Source organism: Mirounga angustirostris, unplaced genomic scaffold (genome assembly GCF_029215605.1).
Source record: "Mirounga angustirostris isolate CCGP_5_RB_7025 unplaced genomic scaffold, mMirAng1.0.hap1 SCAF_4, whole genome shotgun sequence".
NCBI classification, from domain to species: domain Eukaryota; kingdom Metazoa; phylum Chordata; class Mammalia; order Carnivora; family Phocidae; genus Mirounga; species Mirounga angustirostris.
Window position 1 is genome coordinate 52,529,662 of NW_026991712.1, and position 24,560 is coordinate 52,554,221.

Sequence of the window (24,560 nt, forward strand, 5' to 3'; positions counted from 1 at the left end):
GGGAGTCAATCTGGAATTGGAAGTCCAGGCCTTTGCTATCCAAATCCCACCTTACTCCCACCTCCTCAGAAGCCATATATCACATGGCCCTCAGACCTCATCCTCAAGCCTATTTTGTTGACCTGCTTAGTGTTGGGTGGGAAAGTGCTATTTTAAAATTTATGTTAGCATACATTAAAACATTGTGAGGTATATAAAAATCCAAATTTCTAGCTTCTCTGAGGAAAACACAGAAAATCTGCCCACGCTGGGTTCACATTCCCAAATTCCCCCAAAGACGTTGGATACATATGCTTGGTGACTGGCTCTTTACAAGAGGAATGTTTGCCACAGGCCTCACCACTCCTTATTGCCCCCGGATAACACAGCCAGTCAGCAACTTTTTATCCTTGCCTAGGACTGTTGTTTTTCTTAAAGCAGAGTAGAGGAAAGTCACATTTTAACCCACCTCTCTACCCAGTCATAGACCTGAGAAGGTTTTGGGTTCCTCTCGTACATTTCACTCATACATGGTACCTGCCTGACAGGGGTGAGTCCTTGAATTTCTGACTCTTGCCCTTCCTGATACTGTAATGCTGTTACCTCTGCTAGGACCGTGTTCTCCTTCCCTCACCTCACCTGCCCAAATGGGGCTTATTCTTCCAAGTTTATGCAGCCTTTCTGATCTCTTCAGTAAGAAATCTATTGCTGTCTTTCTTTCTTCTCTCTTTCTTTCCTTCTCTCTCTCCCTTCCTTCCTTCCGTCCTTCCTTCCGTCCCTCCCTCCCTCCCTTCCTCCTTCCTTCCTTCCTTCACAAGCCACATTTCTTTCTCATGGCTTTAATGTTCTACCTTTTATCTCAGCAATTTGTATAGTTGTATCTTCCCTAATTATAAAGTCAAGTCCTATTTCTGAAAACCTCCGTTATTTGAGAATTTGCAGTTCTAAGACTTCGGTATAGTTGGAGGTGAATATCATTTGACCATCTATGAACATTATTCACTAAAATGAAATTGGTATACGTGGAAGGGAATATGTCTCCTTTGGCATTTCTTAAATCAGTCAGAATGTGTGTCGTGCACTTACTGTCTTCATCGTTACGGTTACTTTAATGGTCCTCCCTAAGGACTTTCTGGTAGTTCTATCTGGAGTTTCAGTGAGGTACTTATAAACTGATTTGGTTTCATGGTACATAATATGCAGAGTAAGAGCTAATATTTCTTCTGCATCTAGTTTTCTAAGAAAATATTCAAGCTGTTTTCAGTTTTACAACTCAGAGACCCCAACTGCTTCCTGAGGGGCCCAACCTCGAGCGTCTCTCCTGATTCTCAGATACTCAGTCTGGAATAGTTGACCTAGTAGTAACTGAGACAGGATCTGTCACTCAGTAAAAAATTTTAAAGGGAAATTTACCATGAGGGAAGGATTAATAAATTATTCATATTGATATACTTTGTAGTACTTAGCACATTTTTGTTACGGAGCAGACATTGAGATGTGAACTGATTATGCTCAATATTAAACTCCTAAGTTTGTTTGTTGTCTCAAGATAATGGTATTGCAAATGATATTATGATTAGAAGTTTGTTTTGTTTGCTTCCTGATCAAAGAGTAGGTGACAGGAGGCGGCCTTGTTTGTACAAATTGTGTTAGGATTGAGGGATGATTGAAGATCCTATGAAGAAGACAGCCTGCCAGGCTGGGCATGTGACTAGTGCTGATAGATAAGAGGGGGAGGTTTCAGGAATGGAAAGTCTGCTGGGCTCTAATCTGTGGACTCCTGCCCATTTCAGAGCTCGCTGCTAACCCGCATTATCTTTATTCAAAGGGAAGGTCTGAGAAGGCTGAGACGTGGCTAGGGTTTCACCAGACCAGGGGATCAGCAACTGCTTAGCTTATAATGCTGCTGTGGGTGAAACTGGAGCATTTGCAGGAGGGAAGGAAGATAATGGAGAAGTGACTCAAAGAGTGTCAAATAGAGTAAGGGTTGAGAGGATAAGAGCTTGTCTTCTGGAGCCAGACTTCTGCTGTATGTCTTACCTCACACCCCCTTCCCATACTTGCTCTGTGACCTTGAGTAAATAACGAATCTCTCAATACTTCAGTTTCCTCATCTGTAAAATGGGATAATAATCATATTTCCCTCATAGGATTGTTGGCATATGAAAAGTGCATAGAACAGTGCCTGCTATGTGTTGTCAGCCCACTGGCAGAGTGTTGGCTCTTCTAGGAGGGAGGGCTCACAGGGCAAGGGCAGAAGACGGGCCTGCTCTCTCCTGCACCAGTCAATGTTTCCTTTCATAAATAGCAACATCTCTGCACTGTACATTTTTTTTCTTTTTTGTCAGTTGCTCTTTTTATTCTGTACCTACAAGGTCATCTGAATCAGCTTGCCTTTTAATGTAATGAGTCAGGAGCCTGGGAACTAACTTAGATACAAATAAGGAAGGATAAAGAATGGCAGTCAAAGCTACTCATGCTTTTGGGACACTTATCAACGTGTGAGTGTTCTCAGACATCTCTTTGTGGGCTGGCTTCCAACCTTAGCTGTTTTTTCAGGTTTAGTCTTTGCACTAAACCCAAATATCTGCTCATTTCCAAAATAAAATGTTAGGAAGATCTTTGCCCCTGTTGGAAAATGCCTTAGTTCTTATCCCCACTTTCCTAACTGTGAGATTGACCTCAATTCTTTTCAAGATATTTGTTTTTAAAGTATCTTTAGTAATAGGTTGAAATATTTTTGCAGGCGATTTTATTATGCAGATGAAAAACTTGTCATCTTATCTCGAGAAACAAGTACAGGAGAAATAACATGCAACCGAGTAATTTGAACCCAGAAACTGTAGCATTCAAAGAAATACCCTAGCAGGGGGTGCCTGGGTGGCTCAGTCAGTTAAGCAGCCGACTCTTGATTTTGGCTCAGTCACGATCTCAGGGTTGTGAGATCCAGCCTCGTGTCGGCTTGGCGCTGGGCATGGAGCCAGCTTCAGATTCTCTCTCTCCCTCTCTCTGCCCCTCTCCCCAGTCACGGGTGCACTCTCTCTCTCTCTCTAAAGAAAAAAAAAAAAAGAAGAAAGAAGAAAATACCCTAGCAGACAGTTTGTATATTTTTCCTTCTTCTATATGTCAAGAGGTTTCCTGAGTACATTTGTCACAATGATCCTACAAGGAAAAGTCTTTTTGAGTTCAGGAGTTTTCATCTATCTAGTTCCATTCACATGGCCTTGATTCCTGGGCCAGGCAGGCAGTGGTAGGCACAGTTATACACCAGCTGAGCTGCTCTTCCAGCCCCAGGTGTGGCTTCTTGGAGTGGATTTAGGGATGGAGGAGAGAGAGCAGACTGAATCATGAGCAGAGACATTCACCAGGTAGAAGATTGGGACTGAGAAGCACACATAGGAGTGAAGGAGGTTTAGAGGCTCCTGAGATGGCAGGCAAGGTTGGTGTGAAGAGATTTGACTGCCCCTTCTTCTCTGATATCTTCTCTCTTTCCTATTCTGTCAGCAGCTGCAGACTTTATCTCTGAGGTGGGGGATTATGGAGAGTGGGTAAGGAGTAAAAGTGGGGATGTTTCTCTTGTCTCTTGCCTCCTCCACCTCCTTCTCCTCCACCTCACTCTTGATCCTACCTTGTCGCATAGACCTGACTTGTAGAGTGGAAGCTGGGGAGGGGAGTTCTAGAAGTACTGGAAGAAAATGAAGCAACTTTTTTCCTTTATCTTTTCCGGTCTTCTTTATGACTTACCGTGTTTCTCTATAGGTCCTGTGGGGATAAGAGATCCAAATCAGGAAAGCATGCAAATGCCTTTTTTGTCCTTTTTACCTCTTCCCTTCCTCCCAGCCTCCTTCTCAGCGGAGTGCCCCCTACCCCCGCCACACACACTCTCGCACTTCAGGCCCATGCTGAGGTATGTATGTATGTGTAGGATGGTGATGATTATGGCTCCAATAGAAAGGTTGAGAAGCTGCAGCTGGATGTTGTGAGCAATGAAAACTCCGAGATGAGGAAGAAGATTAGAAGATTCAACCATTGGCCTAAAATGATTCATAGTTCAGAGGACTCATTCTAAAATTTTAATACACATAATAAGGAAGCAGTAGATTCTAACTGATGAGGTCAGAAAAACCTTGAAGAAGTGAATTCTAATTGGGGATGGGAAAGGGGGGAAGAGAATGGTCCTGGCAGAAGTAGCAGCTTGAAAGCATTATTCAAGGCAAGAGTCACAAGCTTAGGTGGGTACCATAAATGAGTTAAGTGAGCCAGATCTCAAAGCCCTCCCAGGAGGTCAGTGATTTGGTAGAGAGGTGGGTAAACTACACATCCCTTTGTGTTAACTCTAAGAACAACAGCCGTGCCCTGCAGTGATCAGAAGCAGCTAGCCCCTGGCTGCAGTATGTGGGACATGCTTGGGAGCGGTGAGGACGGTGGCCAACAGGGGCATGTGCTTTATCTAAAAGGCAGCAGTTGAAGTTTCATTCAGTTGCTGCTTTTCAGGAATTGGAAATGTGGGTCTAATGCTGGTAGATTTTACGTTCCACTGACTGTAAGCTAGGCCCTGTTCTTAGTGCTTAATATACTGATTTAACACAACTTCAAAGATACAATGAAGGTTTCTTAAAACCTGATACTTCAACTAGTTTGTGATAGGCTTCTTGGGATATGCATTTCAGCAAGTAGTATCTTCTCTTGGTACTTTTTCTTCTTTATCTTTTCTGGGGGTACTTTGTACCCTCAAATGATGGAATGTTGTTTTCTTATGAAGGATGTTGCCTAGAGAGAGAGGAGAATGCTTCTAAGTAAGCCTGGCTGTCTTTTGTATGGTGGTCTCTCTCAAGGTTTATTTAGGAAGTGGTACCTGTAACATAGGTCAGTCTGTTCTTGTCTCCAACTAATCTAAATGTTTTGCTTTCAATCGAATTTTCACATTTTTTTCCCAAACCATTAGTCTAAATGTCAAATTATTGATTCAATTAATCTTTTGTGTTTTTAAAACCTACTTTCTTCAGCTTTTCTTTTATGTTCAATAAATTATTTCTGATTTCTAAATATGCAGAAAAAACTCCAAGTTGTTGAAAAAACATAGCCAATCTTTTCATACCTGGAGGAATTAATATTTTTTCCAGAAATTAATATTTTCACCATATGTTGGAGGGTGCCGTTTGGTGTTCACATGTGAGTCAAAACAGGTATCTGCCATATACAGATCTGACTAAAGTGTGCCTCGGTCCTTCTCTACCTTTTGGAAAATATTAGTTGCACAACAGTGATGGAATTTGAATATCGAATACTCTTTACTTTTTGTGGCTGAAGTTTAAAGGGAAACCCATAATAAAATTCCCCTAATTTAATTAGAAATTAATGGCTCCTGATCTGATATAGGAAATGTGTAATGCAGCTGGACCAGAAAAATGTGGAGGGAACTGGCTTAAAGAGGCAGTGACAAACCAGTGGGTCAACAGCAACTCAAAGAAGTTTTTGCAAATTTTCAAATGGTTTTTTTTTTTTTTTCTTCTTGAAATACATATCCCTGAGGGTTTGAAATATTCATTTAGTTGAACTCCAAGGCAGAGCCATGGAGCATCCAGGACTTAGGAGCATTTAGTGAAGTAGGGAATAGAGGGTAAAGATGATTGGCAGCCTGGGCTGCATCCCTAGACCGGAAATGTGCAGAAATGTGGGATCTGGATTTCGACCAAGAAGCATGGTGTCCAGTTTCCACATGCCATCGCAGTGTGGTCTCTCATTATGGGCAGCATGCAGTGGGCCATCCCACTACTAGGAGATGGCTTTCTAGAGCTCTGTTTCCAGCATCTTATAAGTGTATTCAAAATGTTGAAAGAGGGTGCCTGGGTGGCTCAGTCGGTTAAATGTCTGCTTTTGGCTCAGGTCATGATCCCGGGGTCCTGGGATGGGGTCTGCTTCAGGTTCCCCACTCAGCAGAGAGTCTGCTTCTCCCTCTTCCTCTGCCCCTTCCCCCCCCACCACCCGTGCTGGTGTTCGCTCTCTCTCTCTCTGAAATAAATAAAATCTTTAAGAAAATGTTGAAAGAATCGAGGCCTCCATGGCAAACAAAAGCAACCTGGGGTTCTCAGGAAGCTGTGGACTGTAATGTATTCACAGATGCACAGAAGAGTACTTTTAGGAGGAATATGGCTGAAGAAACAAGAGCCAAGAGGTGGTGGAACATTGGGGTGGGAAGTACCAGGCCCGGTTCAGGATCTGTCACTCAGCCTTTCTGGGTGTCTTACTTCCCCATCTGTAAAATGAAGGACGTTGAACTCTATATATGGTTCTCTGGTCTGTGCTATGTGCATACACATTGCCTGGGCATCCTGTTAAACTGCGGAGTCTGATTTCATAGGTCTGGGGTGCGGCCCGAACGTTGCCTTTCTAAGGAGCTTCCTCTGGCGGGGATGCTGCTGCTGGGCCACAGACCACATGTTGTTTCGCTAGCTCTGCACCATCCCCAAGCCCACAAGCTCTGCAAGTCTATGGGTGTGATCATCTGACATTTCAGAAAGACAGGAAGGTTTCAGGAAACATGCCTGCCATGGTATTAACTGTTCTCAGTCTTCATAATCATCTTCATCAAAAGCCCTGTAAGTGCCTAATTGTGCATAACAATTTCACATGCTTTACCAAAAGAACTAAATAGGTTTGGCCCTTGCCTTATCAGACTTGACAACCTAAGATAGATGGAGAAATATGCATAGAGATAGTAATAAATATATGATAAATATTCATCCAGATATAGGACATATTAAAATATAAAGGTTATGTATTTAGCATGGGCCTTAGGATATTTATTTTCTTACAGCTTTTGTTCCTTTTAAAATCTGGGAAATTAGAAAGGTGGTTCTGTAATTTTTACTTGAAGAGGTTTCTGTTTTACCGATGGGGATTTGGGAATGGGAAGGTCAGTTTCTGAGGCTTCCTTTGTTGTTATTGTTTATTTTGGCTGTACTAACTTCAAAAGAAATATTTAGGGGCACCTGGGTGGCTCAGTTGGTTAAGTGGCTGTCTTCAGCTCAGGTCATGATCCTGGGGTCCTGGGGTCCTGGGATCGAGCCCCACAATGGGCTCCCTGCTCAGTGGGGCGCCTGCTTCTCCCTCTCCCTCTGCTCTTCCCCCTGCTTGTGCGCGTGCTCTCTCTCTCTCTCTCTCCTGCTCTCTGTCAAATAAATAAATAAAATCTTTAAAAAATATATTTTATTGGCCTTACTTGCCTAACTCTGATTACCATGTGCAGGTGTCCTGGCCTGATTTTGTATTGCTCAGTGTGAGTGTGTGGACAAGTTTCATTAACCTCAACTCTTCCCATCCCAGGGCCTTGGGCCCATCAGTTCATCCTCATGCTGTCCTCGGGAAGCAGGGCAAGCAGGGCCAGACATTGGTACCTCTGAATTGTGGGCAGTTAAGTGATTCAGGGAAGGAAGCTGGTGTGTCCAAAGTCTCGTGGTAATTAATTCTCTCAGGAAGGTTTGGATTTGGTTCTCTTTTTTCCTGTATGCTTGCTAAACAGACCTGAGGTGTCTGCTGCCTTGGTGGAGGAAGGGGTCAGACGAGTGGCCAGAGCCAGCATTTTCTCCTGACAGCAGAACAGATTCTGTTCCTCCAGGCCAGGCTACCCAGCCAACCGAGATTGCATTCAGGTACCCATAGTGATGAGCAGGTTTGTTATAACCATATCAAAATGTATCAGAGTGATGCTAGATTGGCTCAGTTTGTTCATTTATTCTAGCTGAGAAACAGCTAAAAGAATTATCATATATCTAGAAAAGGGCCCCATCTAACCAAAAGTATCTGTATCAAATATTTACTGTTGATGAGATTAGAGAGCATTTTGATTCATGTAGGCACATATAATATTTAGCAATGACTGTGCATAGGCTTTGGAATGCAGGGATGCAAGGGCACATTCTGCATGGAGCACTGGGTGTTATGCACAAACAATGAATCATGGAACACTTCACCTAAAACTAATGATGTAATGTATGGGGATTAACATAAGAATAAAAATAAATAAATAAAAATGGAAAAAAAAAAGATTTTAACAAACTTAAAAAAAAAAAGACACTCAAAATAAAGAACACACTAAAAAGTAAAAAAAAAAAACAACAACAACTGTACGGCCACACTCTGAGGTGACAGCTATTAAGGGAATCCAGTCTGAAATGGTGTCAGTGAGGCCCCGCTTTGGATCAAACTTGGGTTTGAAACTTGGCTCAGTCAGTCACTGACTGTGTTCCTCAACCTTTCCAAGGCTCAGTTTTCCATCTGTAGAACCAGCATAACAATAGTACAGATCCCGTGGAATTCTCATGAGCGTTACATGAGATGAGGATGTATGGGATGTGTATTTGCATCTGCAAATAGTAGGACCCATAACCTGGTAATTTTTAATAATCAGAATAAAAGCATTGGAAGTGACAGCCTCTGGAATCATTTGGGGCTTGAAAGAGAAGAGTGAAAGATTCTGAATTTGGGATTTTTATATTATTTCACCTGTGAGTATTTGTATGGGAGTTTGTATCTGGGTTAATGAAAATGTCACACTCTGTTTATTGGGAATAAAACTGTTATTGAAGCAGAGCCTACATTAATTAGGCTCAACCTCATATTTCATTCTGTAATGTTGTGCACAGCTGTTGTTTCCTTTGTTTTATGAAATTAACTGAAGAGTGAAGGCGTTCTGCTCACATTAAAGGAGATACAAAATCCTGAGTAATTATGCTAGCAGGAAGCTAAACCTTTGAAAAGCCGTATTATACATTTTGCCAATACCATGTATTTTCCATCAGTGCCTAGTAATCGGCCTGTGTAGGCACGTGGAATTATTGGGGCTGGATAGAGGGCACTAAGTATCAGCTTGCCACCTTAAGGGCCAGTGAGAGCAGAGGGAGCTAGGACCAAGCAGGAACTTGGTCTCAGGAAGCAGGGGGAGGCCATTTGCTTACAGCAAGGGTGGGAATGTCAATGAGGCACTCGGAGGGGCAGCATTCTTTGGTAAATGGAATCTAAAGCCTGCCAGCAATATTGTAAGGCTACAGGGCAGGACAGAGCAAGGGCATGAGGCAGCTGGATGGAAACCCAGGAAGCCAAACTGAGCCGTTTAAAGTGGAGGAGGGGGAGCAGAGCCCCAGGGAAGTCCCTAACCTCAGAAACTGATTCAGTAGCATCTTTTTATCTGGTGCCTGTGGCTTCTGGTCAGGCTTCGACGTAAGCCAGTTCTCCGTCAAATTTAGTGTGCACGTGCGTCACCTGGTAAAATGTAGGTTCTGATTCAGTAGATCTGAGATTCTGCATTTCACACATGTCCCCAGGTGTTGATACTACTACTGCTCCAGGGACCACACTTTGGGTTTAACCCACCCTCCCTCCAAGCATCCTGTTCTCTGATTACCACCACCTCTTTCTGTTCAACTGTACCCCACACCTCATTTTCAGTCATTTTGGGGCTCGGCTAGGACCTACAATCCATTGATCCTACTAATTTCCACTATCTGTCACTCCCGCCGGTTCTTCTTCCCCAGTTAGCGCAGCTTAGATTCCATTCGCTCTGTTTATGACACTCCTTTGCCTACACCTTCAAGTTCTTTGCTTCTTTCTCTCTTTCCTCATTGTACTCACCTGCATACTTCATCACTCTACCTGCCCCACATCTTCACCTGTGCTGCTGATGTGGCTGGAGGAACACACACACCCCTATGCTAATAGGTCTCATTTTTATCTCAGTGGGCCCCTAAGACTGCTGGTTTCCTTGTCCATTCACACTTTCCCTCTCCCAGAGGACCTCTCCCTACTTTCTGCTCTCCTACGAAACCTTCACTGTTTTCTTTCCCCTCCTTACTTTGAGCTGATAACCTTGCTTCTGACGTTCCCTCTGTTGGATTCACCCCGTCTTCATGTGGACCCCTGTCTGGGGTCTTCCCTGCAGGAGCCATGGAAGCACTGGGCATTCTCGGATTCTGCCTGTGGTGCCGTCATGATGGTCACATGGAGGGGCCAGCATGACTGTACCCATGCCCTAAACTAGCTTCAGTTGTTCAGTAATTATCATAACTGTTTTGCCAGATGGCTCGTTTGTCTCCCACCCCCACCAGAAAGCTCCATGAAGGCTGGGAATTTTGCCTGTCTTGGTCAGTATGGAAACACCACCAGGAATAGTATCCAGCACATGGAAACTATCCTTAAATAAAGCATTTGAACAGATACTAGATATCAGAGGTTAAATTAGAGTGGAAGATGTGATTATATTTGAACAGAATCTGAAAAAGCCGATTATAACAAAAACTACGTATCAACATATATATTTTAAAAGCCACTGTCATCCTTTCTGAATAGACAAGGCTACAGAAGACCCCTGTTTGGGGACCCTTTGGACCTGACTGTGCTGAATGTCATAGAGATTGTTGAGCCTGCTAGACCCTTGTGGAATCAGGAGGGAAAATGACCAACATCCAGTTCTGTCCAAGAATTCCTGTCTTCTCTCATTAAACACTTTCAGGGAGGTCAGTAGTTAAGTCAGCCTTTAACCAACCCACCTGCTCTGGGCCATAGAGCATGATGTCTTCACCTGGGACACTGACAAAGAGCTGTAATGAAGTAGCATTCGACAATTTCACAGGCTAACTATGCCTACTTCGTCGTGCATTTAGGAAAGAGAGGATATTTTTGGCCATGCATATGATGCCATTTGGGCCTACACTTATGAAAACAACCACATGGCTTTAAGTTGGTAGAGGAAATATCCTATGAAGCCACAAATGGAGGCACTCTCTTTGGGAATGTATAGTGATGCTCATTCTCAAGGATGAGAAGTTAGGCAGTTGGTCCGTTGCAAGCGAAAGAAAAGCATATCAGTGTGCAAAGTTCTAGAAATATTTAATTTCATTCTGAAGTATTTTGCTTTTAATAACATTGCCAGCATAAATCCTTACTTCCCAAGGTTTTGAGCAAGCTCTGGTTTAGGAAGCAAAAGCAGAGTGTGTTTTGTGAGTATTAGATGAGGTGACTGACCTCACATAGGGCCGAGAATACAGAGGGTGCTCAATATATGTGCTTTCCTCCCTCTCTCTTCCCCTATCTGTACCCTTTCTGATGGTCCCCATCCAAATTGTTGTCTTCCTGCATAGGAAGGAAGTTAGGATATAACTATTACTATGTTTTAATAAGTCATCATTCATTTGAGACCAATGATTCTCAACTGGGAAGTGATTTTGCCATTCAGGGGACATTTGCCAAAGTCCAGAGACCTTTTTGGTTGTCACCACTGAGGGGCAGAGGAACACCAACCCCTCAAAACAAGGAATTATCCAGCCCCAAATTCCAGTGCTCTGTACTTTACACTGCTGTTTATAGTTCATTTCTCCACTGGACTCTAAATAAAAGAAGGGCCAGATTGAGAAGGATGTAACCAGGCTGTGGATCTGGGTTGGAGGATCCACCTGCCAGGTACCAGGATCCACTTACTCTTAATAAGCACATTCCAGATGGTTTCCAGCTTAAAAACAAGTGCTTTCCTAGATATTCATTTCTAGATTAGTTGTTTAGCCTCTTAAGGGCGCCTGGGTAGCTCAGTTGGTTAAGCGACTGCCTTCGGCTCAGGTCATGATCCTGGAGTCCGGGGATCGAGTCCCATATCGGGCTCCTTGCTCGGCAGGGGGTCTGCTTCTCCCTCTGACCCTCCCCCCTCTCATGTGCTCTCTCTCTCTCTCATTCTCTCTCTCAAATAAATAAAAATAAATAAATAAATAAATAATAAAAAATCTTTAAAAAAAAAACAGCAATAAACAAACAGTGTGGCAGAAGCATGGAGAACTCTGGGTGAGAGCTAGGGAAGATGAGACAGATGCTGAGCTAGGACGCTGGGCATAGTGGCAGGAGCCATGACGGGGAGCTTGTCACACCATGCCAAGTGGCTTGGGTTTTATCTCAAGAGCTGTAGAGAGTTCTACATATGGAGCCCTCGTGCTCTTTTCTGTACTCTACTCACAACCTGTACATACATCTGTGGTTACCTGTGTCTCTGTATCATATATATTGGTAACTTGGCCTCTTGAACTTGGCCTTCTCATCTTTGCTTTTAGATAGCACAGAGGTTTATCAATAAGGCTTATTAGACAGATTTCACAGTGTCTCAAAATAGTTCTCCACTTTTGAATAGGTGGCCATTCCCAACACTTGTTTCTGAGGCAGTTGATTAGAGCTTGAAATAAAAACCAGGAAGGTTTTATAAATGATAAGTTTTCAGGAAACCTACCAAAACTCATAATATTGCTGAACTATAAGGCTTAGTGGTTCAGAATGGGGAATTTCCCAGCAAAAGGCAAAGAAGAAAGAATTTCCATTGCCTTTCTTTGTTGAAAGTTGGTAAATGTTATTCATCATTGGGATGTGATTAATGTCATTTTCACTTTTCTACATATATAAAATTTAGAATAAATATATAAGTCTGTGAATATTTTAAGAGCAAGTTTTAACCTTTGTTTTTCAACATCCTTTTTTTTATAGTATTAAAATACTAAAGGTTAATTAAATAGTTGTCTTTTCCTGCCTCCCAATGTGTAACTCTCCCTTGCCTTTTGCTGCACTTTTCTTTTGGAGCTTATATTCAGGCTCTTAGACCATGTGGGTGGAGGCCCCGTGAGGTACAGTAGGGGTTGGGGAGCTCTTGTCTTGTTGGCCACTGGAGAGTCTGACATGGCAGGTCATGGAGAGACCACCATCTTGCTTGTTGTCAATTTTACTGTTTTTTTTATCTTTCTAGCATTGCTTTACTTTTCATTTTTTTTTTTCTAAGAAATGGCTTTCTCTCCTCTTTTAAACTTTACCAAAAAAAGAAAAAAATTGCATTGGTTTACCTCAGTGGATACTGTTTCTGAGAATATTCAGTCTAGTTATAGGGCCATTCTTTCATGACCCCTGCTTTTTACTTCCACTTAACATACTTTAAGTTGCCTTCCTAGATCCAAAGTCAACAAAAACAGAATTTCAGATTTGAGATTACATTCCTCAAACTTGCATCACACTTCCTCTTAGAGAAAGTGATCTTTATAAGTAATATAGTTTTTATTTTAAGGTAAGAAACCATGCTAACAAAAATATAGCATGTTTCAAGATGAAAACAAAATAATATGGCTAAGTATATCATAATAATTATCACACGGTTCTGAACCACTTTGTTCCAGCCATCTTTGTTCTGATAAGGCTGTCATCTTCTTGGGGCATGCAACCCTTTTTGTTTTAATCCACGGTACCTTACAGAACTCAAAAGGTCTAGGTGTAAGGTGTGTGGTACTGGCCCATAGTCACTGTCCGTGTCTGTGGAGAGAGAGGTAGAATGAAACAATGTGTCTAAAACAGCATGGGCATAATTATTCATCATTGGGATGTGATTAATGTCATTTTCACTTTTCTACATATATAAAATTTAGGATAAATATATAAGTCTGTGAATATTTTAAGAGCAAGTTTTAACCTTTGTTTTCAACATCCTTTTTTTATAGTATTAAAATACTAAAGGTTAATTAAGTAGTTGTCAGTTGCTTTTCTTATTGCTCAAAACTTTAATAAGTAAATGAAAAGTTAGGCATTTTACCCTTAGTTATTGTAATTTTCCTTCAGTTCAGAGTTTTGAAATTGTTTCTTCTTGTGTTTCCTTTCCAGAAAACACGAAGTCTTCTCTTATTTCAGCAGTTGGGTGTAACTTCAGAGCTGGGAAAGAGTGATTGCAAGGTATTCATGTATCTGATATATTCTACATTCTCGGTTATTCAAGCTTTTAGCTTAACATTGTACAAACGTCTATAGATTATTTGGGGACTCTGTGCATTGTACGACTGCAGACACAGCTTTGAAATTGAAAAGTCTCAAGAGTATTAGCTTGTGCAGTTTCAAATTTAGCACCATGGGTTTTTGCCATAGAGATTGTGAGACACCAATGGTTATGCTTTCTATAGTCTGGTGTTTCCTTTCAGTGATGGGCACAACCCTGGCTCTGCCTTCTAATGCCAATAAGAGACTGGGCAAAATGCCTACCCTTTCAGTGTCTCTACTCAACTTTGAGATTGGGATAATCACTGGATAGTCTAACAGGTTTGTTAGAGAGATTAATAGGATACTGTAGTATTCACCACTGTCACCACCACCACAAACAAAATTATCTGAGGCTGTGTTTACTGTTATTAGTGGTGTTAGTAATCTCATATATGCTAATGATAAAGTTGTATCCAATTTCCTTAATGATCTTGGGTCATCTTCGAATGGAACCAAATCCAGAAAAAAATTGTCCAACCTAAGTGAAGGACAAGTTAACACAAAGACATTTTATATTTAATTGTAGCAGTTACCTGACTACTTGATTATCAATTTTTATAATGAATCCTGGACTGTGAAGTGCTATGTTCACCCATTTAAGAGGTTTACAAACCTCGAACGCTGTGACCCGACTGACCCCTATCAATTATACATCATTATCCAATTCCTCTATGGGGCTAGAAAGAAAGGCGTACATCTGGCTTGAATGTTCCCAATCTCTTTACAGAATGAATCTTGTAAAATAGGCCACTGTCTTTTAATTAAATCTTTCTTTTAAGTTTCTGAGAATTTCATTCTCTTTCAGAGTAACCCCTTACTCTTAAAAGAACAGGGAGTGTTTTCAGGGTCATTTTGATTACCCTCTGAGGTCTTTCTAAATATAACTACAGATCCTGGAAAACAGCCTGCCTTCTGTTAGTTAACTTAGTCTAAAGAATCAGTGCATTAAGAGCTTTGATTATCCACACTCCAAAAACGCCTTCCTCTGATCTCCCAACATTTGACAAGAATCTCGATTTGGGGATTAAATATTTTCTCCAATGCACTTCCATTTCCACTAGCTGCTTGCCTTACTCATTTTATTTGTGGGCCTGAAATGTAGAGCATTTTCCAGTTAGGGGGCATTAAGATTTAACTCAAGAATCTATATATTCTAGAATAAGTCTCAGGTGTTTCTATAGTAGAATCACAGTCTTGAGTTTTTGGAAAGCATTGTATTGTGTGCTTTTTTTTGTACTTGGCTGCTTGCTTAAATTTAACTGAGGATTTTTTTTTCTGCCTAATTTCCAGTGTGCTCTCTGCCCAATTCCTGACCCCAATGTTTTGGTTATCTTCACCTGTATATCCTGAGCAGCTATCAAAATTAATATGGATTCAGTGAAACCTCTTCCCCCTGCCCACCTCACTCGCCTTCTGCTTATAACAGATTCCTTCTCCTAGAATCAATATTTCAATTAAAGGCATCATGTCGACCCCATGACTCAAGCCAGAAATCTCCGACCTGACATTGCTTCACCATCTGCATCCAATACACACGAGATTCTGGATTTAAGATCATATATGAAAATTCCAAGAGCAGTGACTGGGGCTTGATGAGGCCAAATATTAACTGGCAGCATCTACAAAAGTTCATTGTAAATATCTTCCCAGTCTCTCCTCTGCCTCCTTCCGTCATGACATTAGCTCTGGCCCTCGTGCCTCGATGTCAGTCTGTTGCTGGATAGCATAGCTCTCTTCCAACAGGCTCTACCCATTCTAGGTACCTTGCTCCCAGATTTATAACGTGGTTTCCTGCTCAGTGACTTCTGTGGGTCCTTTAACTTTGAAAATAGATCCAAACACTTTGGTGTGGACTCCACGATTGGCCCTGTGCACCCCTCCCATACACTGCTTACCTTTCCCCCACTTTGGCATCTCTGCTTCATTTAGACTGAATTTCTCAGGATATTCCAACACACAGTGTGTGCTTTCGGGCACATGTGCCTTTGTGCATGCTGTTCTCACTTCTGAGAATGCCCTTGCCCCTTTTTCCTTCATAAATTCCAGTGTATCTTTCCAGATCCACCTCAATTTCTATGTCCTCTGAGAAGCCCTCCCGATTCGCCAATATAACTGGGCTTCCACAATTCTTTTTTTTTTTTTTTTAAAGATTTCATTTATTTATTTGACAGGGAGAGACACAGCGAGAGAGGGAACACAAGCAGGGGGAGTGGGTGAGGGAGAAGCAGGCTTCCCGCCGAGCAGGGCGCCGGATGTGGGGCTCGATCCCAGGACCCTGGGATCATGACCTGAGCCGAAGGCAGACGCTTAACGACTGAGCCACCCAGGCGCCCCTGGGCTTCCACAATTCTTAAGTTGTTTCTCTGATCATGGTGTATTTAATTAACCAGTTGTATCTCTGACCCTCCTATAGATACTTTTGGAACTTTTAATTGTGTGTCATTTCCACCTTAGAAGCAGATTCAGCCAATATTCTCACCAACTTTGGTGATAACAGTAGTTACTTTTCACTGTGCTTAAATTTGAGGTTCAAAATTTAAATTACCCCAACCCATTTTCAGGCTTCTAATGTGCATTTGACTTGGAAGTGTGTTTTAAATTTCCAGAGTTGTTCTTCCCACTTATCAGAAAGACAAGCAATGAGAATGAACAGCATCAGTAACTATTTGGTGAGACATGAACCCCTAATCCAAATCAACACATGAGTGTGTTTCTTGAGAGATCACAGTTAACACAATTAGCGATAGACTGCATCTTTGAGGAGCTAGAAAAAAGAATAGGATTCATTTTTAATTCCAACCGATTGTGAGCAAGAAAGCAAAAGGCTTGGCTTTCTGGAGTGGCTTTGTCATCAGAGGTTACCACAAGCCTGTCAGGACTTTGAACAACTGTCTCCACTGTGAAAATAGGTTTAGCTTGTCGGGTGAGCGCAGGGCTGAGGAAATAGTGACTTTAGCCAGCTTTTATCTCTTGTTTGATCTTTGGCTCACAAGGATGAGGTTAATTGCAGCATAAGCTATTAGCTTTATTTTTTAAATCAGTCCATTTTAATAGCAACCTGCTTCTGCCCTGAAAAATGTCCAGGAGCAGTAAGAAAGAGCTGAATATAAGTATGTGTTACGTTGTGAATCTTGGCTTTCTCTGGGCCAGTAGTCAACAAAATACTTGGCAGTCACTCTAATCTTTCTTTCTTTTTTTTTTTTTTTGCTGTCCTTAGCTACATTTATTGTGTATGTGTCTTCTGAGTTATAAAAGCACTATGCATATTCACTGCAGAAAATTGGAAAATGCAAAACTCCCTAGGAAGGAAAAAAGCTTCCACAGGAGGCTCTTACCCAAAGAGAACCATTGTCAGCATCTTGGCTGATATTAGCTTTATAGAGTTTTCTCCAAGCAAGCATACATACTTTTCAAATTCTTGTGCAAAATTTTGCATATATAGGAAAATTAATAATATAGTGAGTTCTCATATATTCACAATCCATATTCACAAATTATCAAGATCTTGGTACCATTGGTTCATCCATCTCTTTTATTTTCTTTCCCTTCCTCTTTCCTTTTGGAAATATCTGCTAACTACTTTGTAAAGGAAAAGGGGTATCGTGATATGCTAAGAACTATGGCAATTTCCCATACCCTCGCTTACCTTTTATTAGGGTGCAAAAAGTATGGTTTCACACTCAGTATTGCATTGTACTTTGGGGATAAGTAGCCTTAAAGCTCAAGTCTATCACATGCTAGATGGGTATTGATTTTTTCCTCTTAAATCAATGTTTCCCTAGAGCATAGTTTTATTTATTCATAAAGCTAAGATGATGTCTGACAGGACTTACAGCAGTGTAAATCTATGGTACAGGTACAATACGGAGAGCTTTTTTGTAAGACTCAAAAATCAATGATGCTAGAGGGTTACTTCATAAGCCTGAAAAAGTGCATTTGCTGTGCTTCCAAGTGTGAAAGGAAAATTTCAGCATATGGTTAACTTCCATTCCTCTGTTTTTTGTTTTTTGGGGTTTTTTATTTGGTGCCACTTTTCAAATGAACCTAAATGAAGTGTAACTAAAATTGGAACATCAGGCTGGATAGAATCAAAGCTTCAGCGACCACCCCTTGTTGACACCAAATCTGTCAGCTCGCTCCTGAAAGATGTGCTGGCCCTGTTGATCTCAGCCCTGTAATGTTGCCCCATAGTGCAGGGATCCCGGAGCATGGGTTTTCCTACCCAGTGGGCAGGGAACACAAGTGTGTTCCATTTTGGGGATACTTCCTTCATTTTGGGATACTTTCATCTACTTGGTATTTTAAGAAGATACGGTAGCTCTCTGGGGCGCCTGGCTGGCTCAGTCAGTTAAGCATCTGCCTTCGGCTCAGGTCATGATATCAGGGTTCTGGGATCGAGCCCCACATCAGGTTCCCTGCTCAGTGGGGAGCCTGCTTCTCCCTCTCACTCTGACCCTCCCCCTATGCTCATGCTCGGTCTCTCACTTTCTCTCTCAAATAAATAAATAAAATCTTAAAAAAAAAAAAAAAAGAATATATGACCACCCTCTGCATACCTAGGCTGTATAAGTCACATGTAATTCTAAAGTATTCACTTTTTGTTGATACATGGGTGTGGGCTCTTCTAAATTTTTTAACATCAGCTGATTTTTAAGTGATTAAAAATGTATCTAATGGCTAGAATGTCACCATCAGGAATTTTACTTTATCTTTTTAAAAATTTATTTTTATTTATTTATTTATTTATTTGTGGGAGAGAGAGAGCATGCACAGGTGAGTGGGGGGAGGGGCAGAGGGAGAGGGGCAGAGAGAATCTCAGGTCGACTCCCCACTGAGTGCCAGGCCCACCACAGGGCTCGATCTTATGACCCATGAGGTCATGACCTGAGCCAAAAAACAAGTCAGATGCTTAACTGACTGAGCCACCCAGGTGCCCTGAAATTTTAAATGTCAATTTTCTATTAGCTATCTGATCTTAGCACAGAACTGACTGGGGAGTCAGATGACCTAGACGCTAGTCTCATTATTTACTCCTAGCAGCTGGGTGACCCAACGTCAGTTAAGTTAAGTGTCTGCCTTGAACTTCTGTTCTTGAACTTCCCAAGGACTAAAGTTTTTGTTTATAGTGTCATTGTGTTTGTTCATTTAAATAAAGGTAAGTGAGGGTTTGTGAAATGGCAGACATTCACTTGACTTCCATAGTCTTCTGTATATCAAGACTTTTTTTTTCCTTTTGAAAGTAGCTGATATTTTCTTTTTTTAATTTTATTTTATTATGTTAATCACCATACATTACATCATTAGTTTGTTTTTTTTTAAAGTGCCAACTTCTTTTTTTAAATTTTTTTATTGTTATGTTAATCCCCATACATTACATCATTAGTTTTAGATGTAGTGTTCCATGATTCATTGTTTGTGCATAACACCCAGTGCTCCATGCCGAACGTGCCCTCCTCAATACCCATCACCAGGCTAACCCATCCTCCCACACCCCTCCCCTCTAGAACCCTCAGTTTGTTTTTCAGAGTCCATCATCTCTCATGGTTCGTCTACCCCTCTGATTTCCCCCCCTTCATTCTTCCCGTCCTGCTATCTTCTTTTTTTTTTTTTCCTTAACATATATTGCATTATTTGTTTCAGAGGTACAGATCTGAGATTCAACAGTCTTGCACAATTCACAGCGCTTACCAGAGCACATACCCTCCCCAGTGTCTATCACCCAGTCACCCCATCCCTCCCACTCCACCCCCCACTCCAGCAACCCTCAGTTTGTTTCCTGAGATTAAGAATTCCTCATATCAGTGAGGTCATATGATACATGTCTTTCTCTGTTTGACTTATTTCACTCAGCATAATACCCTCCAGTTCCATCCACGTCGTTGCAAATGGTAAGATCTCATTCCTTTTGATGGCTGCATAATATTCCATTGTGTATGTATGTATATATATATATATATATGCCACATCTTCTTTATCCATTCATCTGTCCATGGACATCTTGGCTGTTTCCATAGTTTGGCTATTGTGGACATTGCTGCTATAAACATTGGGGTGCACGTACCCTTTCGGATCCCTACTTTTGTATCTTTGGGGTAAATACCCAGTAGTGCAATTGCTGGATCATATGGTAGCTCTATTTTCAACTTTTTGAGGAACCTCCATACTGTTTTCCAGAGTGGCTTCACCAGCTTGCATTCTCACCAACAGTGTAGGAGGGTTCTTCCCCTTTCTCTGCATGCCCGCCAACATCTGTCATTTCCTGACTTGTTAATTTTAGCCATTCTGACTGGTGTGAGGTGGTATCTCATTGAGGTTTTGATTTGGATTTCCCTGATACTGAGCGATATTGAGCACTTTTTCATGTATCTGTTGGCCATTTGGATGTCTTCTTTGGAAAAATGTCTTTTCATGTCTTCTGCCCATTTCTTGATTGGATTATTTGTTCTTTGGGTGTTGAGTTTGATAAGTTCTTTATAGATTTTGGATACTAGCCCTTTATCTGATATGTCATTTGCAAATATCTTCTCCCATTCTGTCGGTTGTCTTTTGGTTTTGTTGACTGTTTCCTTTGCTTTGCAAAAGCTTTTTATCTTGATGAAGTCCCAATAGTTCATTTTTGCCCTTGCTTCCCTTGCCTTTGGCGATGTTTCTAGGAAGAAGTTGCTGTGGCTGAGGTCGAAGAGGTTGCTGCCTGTGTTCTCCTTAGGATTTTGATGGACTCCTGTCTCACATTGAGGTCTTTCAACCATTTGGAGTCTATTTTTGTGTGTGGTGTAAGGAAATGGTCCAGTTTCATTCTTCTGCATGTGGCTGTCCAATTTTCTCAACACCATTTGTTGAAGAGACTGTCTTTTTTTCCATTGGACATTCTTTCCTGCTTTGTCAAAGATTAGTTGACCGTAGAGTTGAGGGTCCATTTCTGGGCTCTCTATTCTGTTCCATTGATCTATGTGTCTGTTTTTGTGCCAGTACCATACTGTCTTGATGATGACACCTTTGTAATAGAGCTGGAAGTCTGGAATTGTGATGCTGCCAGCTTTGCTTTTCTTTTTCAACATTCCTCTGGCTATTCGGGGTCTTTTCTGGTTCCATACAAATTTTAGGATTATTTGTTCCATTTCTTTGAAAAAAGTGGATGGTATTTTGATGCGGATTGCATTGAATGTGTAGATTGCTCTAGGTAGCATTGACATCTTCACAATATTTGTTCTTCCAATCCATGAGCATGGAACGTTTTTCCATTTCTTTGTGTCTTCCTCAATTTCTTTCATGAGTATTTTATAGTTTTCTGAGTACAGATCCTTTGCCTCTTTGGTTAGATTTATTCCTAGGTATCTTATGGTTTGGGGTGCAATTGTAAATGGGATTGACTCCTTAATTTCTCTTTCTTCTGTCTTGTTGTTGGTGAATAGGAATGCCACTGATTTCTGTGTATTGATTTTATATCCTGCCACTTTACTGAACTCCTGTATGAGTTCTAGCAGTTTTGGGGTGGAGTCTTTGGGGTTTTCCACATAAAGTATCATATCATCTGCAAAGAATGAGAGTTTGACTCCTTCTTTGCCGATTTGGATGCCTTTGATTTCTTTTTGTTGTCTGATTGCTGTGGCTAGGACTTCTAATACTATGTTGAATAGCAGTGGTGATAGTGGACATCCCTGCCGTGTTCCTGACCTTAGGGGGAAAGCTCTCAGTTTTTCCCCATTGAGAATGATATTTGTTGTAGGTTTTTCATAGATGGCTTTTATAATATTGAGGTATGTACCCTCTATGCCTATACTCTGAAGAGTTTTGATCAAGAAAGGATGCTGTACTTTGTCAAATGGTTTTTCTGCATCTATTGAGAGGATCATATGATTCTTGTTCTTTCTTTTGTTAATGTATTGTATCACGTTGATTGATTTGCGGATGTTGAACCAACCTTGCAGCCCAGGGATAAATCCCACTTGGTCGTGGTGAATAATCCGTTTAAGGTACTGTTGGATCCTATTGGCTAGTATTTTGGTGAGAATTTTTGCATCCATGTTCATCAGGGATATTGGTCTGTAGTTCTCCTTTTTGGTGGGGTCTTTTCGGGTTTTGGGATCAAAGTAATGGTGGCCTCATAAAATGAGTTTGGAAGTTTTCCTTCCATTTCTATTTTTTGGAACAGTTTCAGAAGAATAGGTATTAATTCTTCTTGAAATGTTTGGTAGAATTCCCCTGGGAAGCCATCTGGCCCTGGGCTTTTGTTTGTTGGGAGATTTTTGATGACTGCTTCAATTTCCTTAGTGGTTATAGGTTTGTTCAGGTTTTCTATTTCTTCCTGGTTCAGTTTTGGTAGTTGATACATCTCTAGGAATGCATCCATTTCTTCCAGGTTATCAATTTGCTGACATAGAGTTGCTCATAATATGTTCTTATACTTGTTTGTCTTTCTTTGGTGTTGGTTGTGATCTCTCCTCTTTCATTCATGATTTCATTGATTTGGGTCATTTCTCTTTTCTTTTTGATAAGTCTGGCCAGGGGTTTATCAGTCTTGTTACTTCTTTCAAAGAACCAGCTCCTAGTTTCATTGATCTCTTCTACTGTTCTTTTAGTTTCTATTTCATTGATTTCTGCTCTGATCTTTATTATTTCTCTTCTCCTGCTGGGTTTAGGCTTTATTTGCTGTTCTTTCTCCAGCTCCTTTAGGTGTAGGGTTAGGTTGTGTACTTGAGACCTTTCTTGTTTCTTGAGAAAGGCTTGTATTGCTATATACTTTCCTCTTAGGACTGCCTTTGCTGCATCCCAAAGATTTTGAATAGTTGTGTTTTCATTTTCATTGGTGTCCATGAATTTTTTTTAATTCTTTTTTAATTTCCTGGTTGACTCATTCATTCTTTAGTAGGATGCTCTTTAGCCTCCATGTATTTGAGTTCTTTCCGACTTTCTCTTGTGATTGAGTTCTAGTTTCAAAGCATTGTGGTCTGAAAATAGGCAGGGAATGATCCCAATCTTTTGGTACCGGCTGAGACCTGATTTATGACCTAGGATGTGATCGATTCTGAAAAATGTTCCATGGGCACTAGAGAAGAATGTGTATTCCGTTGCTTTGGGATGGAATGTTCTGAATATGTCTGTGAAGTCCATTTGGTCCAGTGTGTCATTTAAGGTCTTTATTTCCTTGTTGATCTTTTGCTTAGACGATCTGTCCATTTCAGTGAGGGGGGTGTTAAAGTCCCCCACTATTATTGTATTGTTGTCGATGTGTTTCTTTGCTTTTGTTATTAATTGCCTTATATAATTGGCTGCTCCCATGTTAGGGGCATAGATATTTACAATTGTTAGATCTTCTTGTTGGATAGACCCTTTAAGTAGGATATAGTGTCCTTCCTCATCTCTTATTACAGTCTTTAGTTTAAAATCTAATTTGTCTGATATAAGGATTGCCACCCCAGCTTTCTTTTGATGTCCATTAGCATGGTAAGTGGTTTTCCCTCCCCTCACTTTCAATCTGGGGGTGTCTTTGGGTCTAAAATGAGTCCCTTGCAGACAGCATATCGATGGGTCTTGTTTTTTCATCCAATCTGATAGCCTGTGTCTTTTGATTGGGGCATTTAGCCCATTTACATTCAGGGTAACTATTGAAAGATAGGAATTTAGTGCCATTGTATTGCCTGTAAGGTGACTATTACTGTGTATTGTCTGTGTTCCTTTCTGGTCTATGTTGCTTTTAGGCTCTCTCTTTGCTTAGAGGACCCCCTTCAATATTTCTTGTAGGGCTGGTTTCGTGTTTGCAAATTCCTTTAGTTTTTCTTTGTCCTGGAAGCTTTTTATCTCTCCTTCACTTTTCAATGACAGCCTAGCTGGATATAGGATTCTTGGCTGCATATTTTTCTCATTTAGTGTTCTGAATAGATCCTGCCAGTCCTTTCTGGCCTGCCAGGTCTCTGTGGATAGGTCTTTTGCCAATCTAATGTTTCTACCATTGTAGGTTACATATCTCTTCTCCCGAGCTGCTTTCAGGATTTTCTCTTTGTCTCTGAGACTCATAAGTTTTACTATTAGATGTCGGGGTGTTGACCTATTTTTATTGATTTTGAGAGGGGTTCTCTGTGCCTCCTGGATTTTGATGCCTGTTTCCTTCCCCAAATTAGGGAAGTTCTCTGCTATAATTTGCTCCATTATATCTTCTGGCCCTCTCTCTCTTTCTTCTTCTTCTGGTATCCCAATTATTCTAATGTTGTTTCGTCTTATGGTATCGCTTATCTCTCAAATTCTGCCCTCGTGATCCAGTAGTTGTTTATCTCTCTTTTTCTCAGCTTCTTTATTTTCCATCATTTGGTCTTCTATATCACTCATTCTCTCTTCTGCCTCATTTATCCTAGCAGTTAGTGCCCCCATATTTGATAGCACCTTATTAATAGCCTTTTTGATTTCTACTTGGTTAGATTTTAGTTCTTTTACTTCTCCAGAAAGGGTTTCTCTAATAACTTCCATGCTTTTTTCAAGCCCAGCTAGTATCTTTAAAGTGATGATTCTGAACTCTAGATCTGACATCGTACTAATGTCTGTATTGAGTAGGTCCCTGGCAGTCGGTACTACCTCTTGTTCTTTTTGTTGAGGTGATTTTTTCCATCTTGTCATTTTGTCCAGAGGAGAATAGATGAATGAGAGAACAAAATGCTAACAGGGTAACAACGTTCCCAGAAAATATACTCTAAACAAATCAGAAAAGACCTGAGGCAGTGGGAAAAGAAAGGGAAAGAGAGAGAGAAAAAAGAAAAAGATAAAGATAAAGA

The 24,560-nt window shown here is 41.0% G+C and overlaps 1 protein-coding gene across 2 annotated transcripts in view; it reads left to right on the plus strand.

Annotated features, from left to right (window-relative positions):
• Positions 1 to 24,560, plus strand: part of PAG1 (phosphoprotein membrane anchor with glycosphingolipid microdomains 1) — a 147,154-nt gene that overhangs the window by 29,811 nt on the left and 92,783 nt on the right. The window contains exon 2 of one of the 2 annotated variants that reach the window (XM_054512557.2): positions 13,648 to 13,716. The exons of the other annotated variant lie outside the window; for it this stretch is intronic. The gene's annotated coding sequence lies outside the window, so the exon portion shown is untranslated. The remainder of the gene's footprint in view (positions 1 to 13,647; positions 13,717 to 24,560) is intronic. 2 annotated transcript variants of the gene reach the window in all.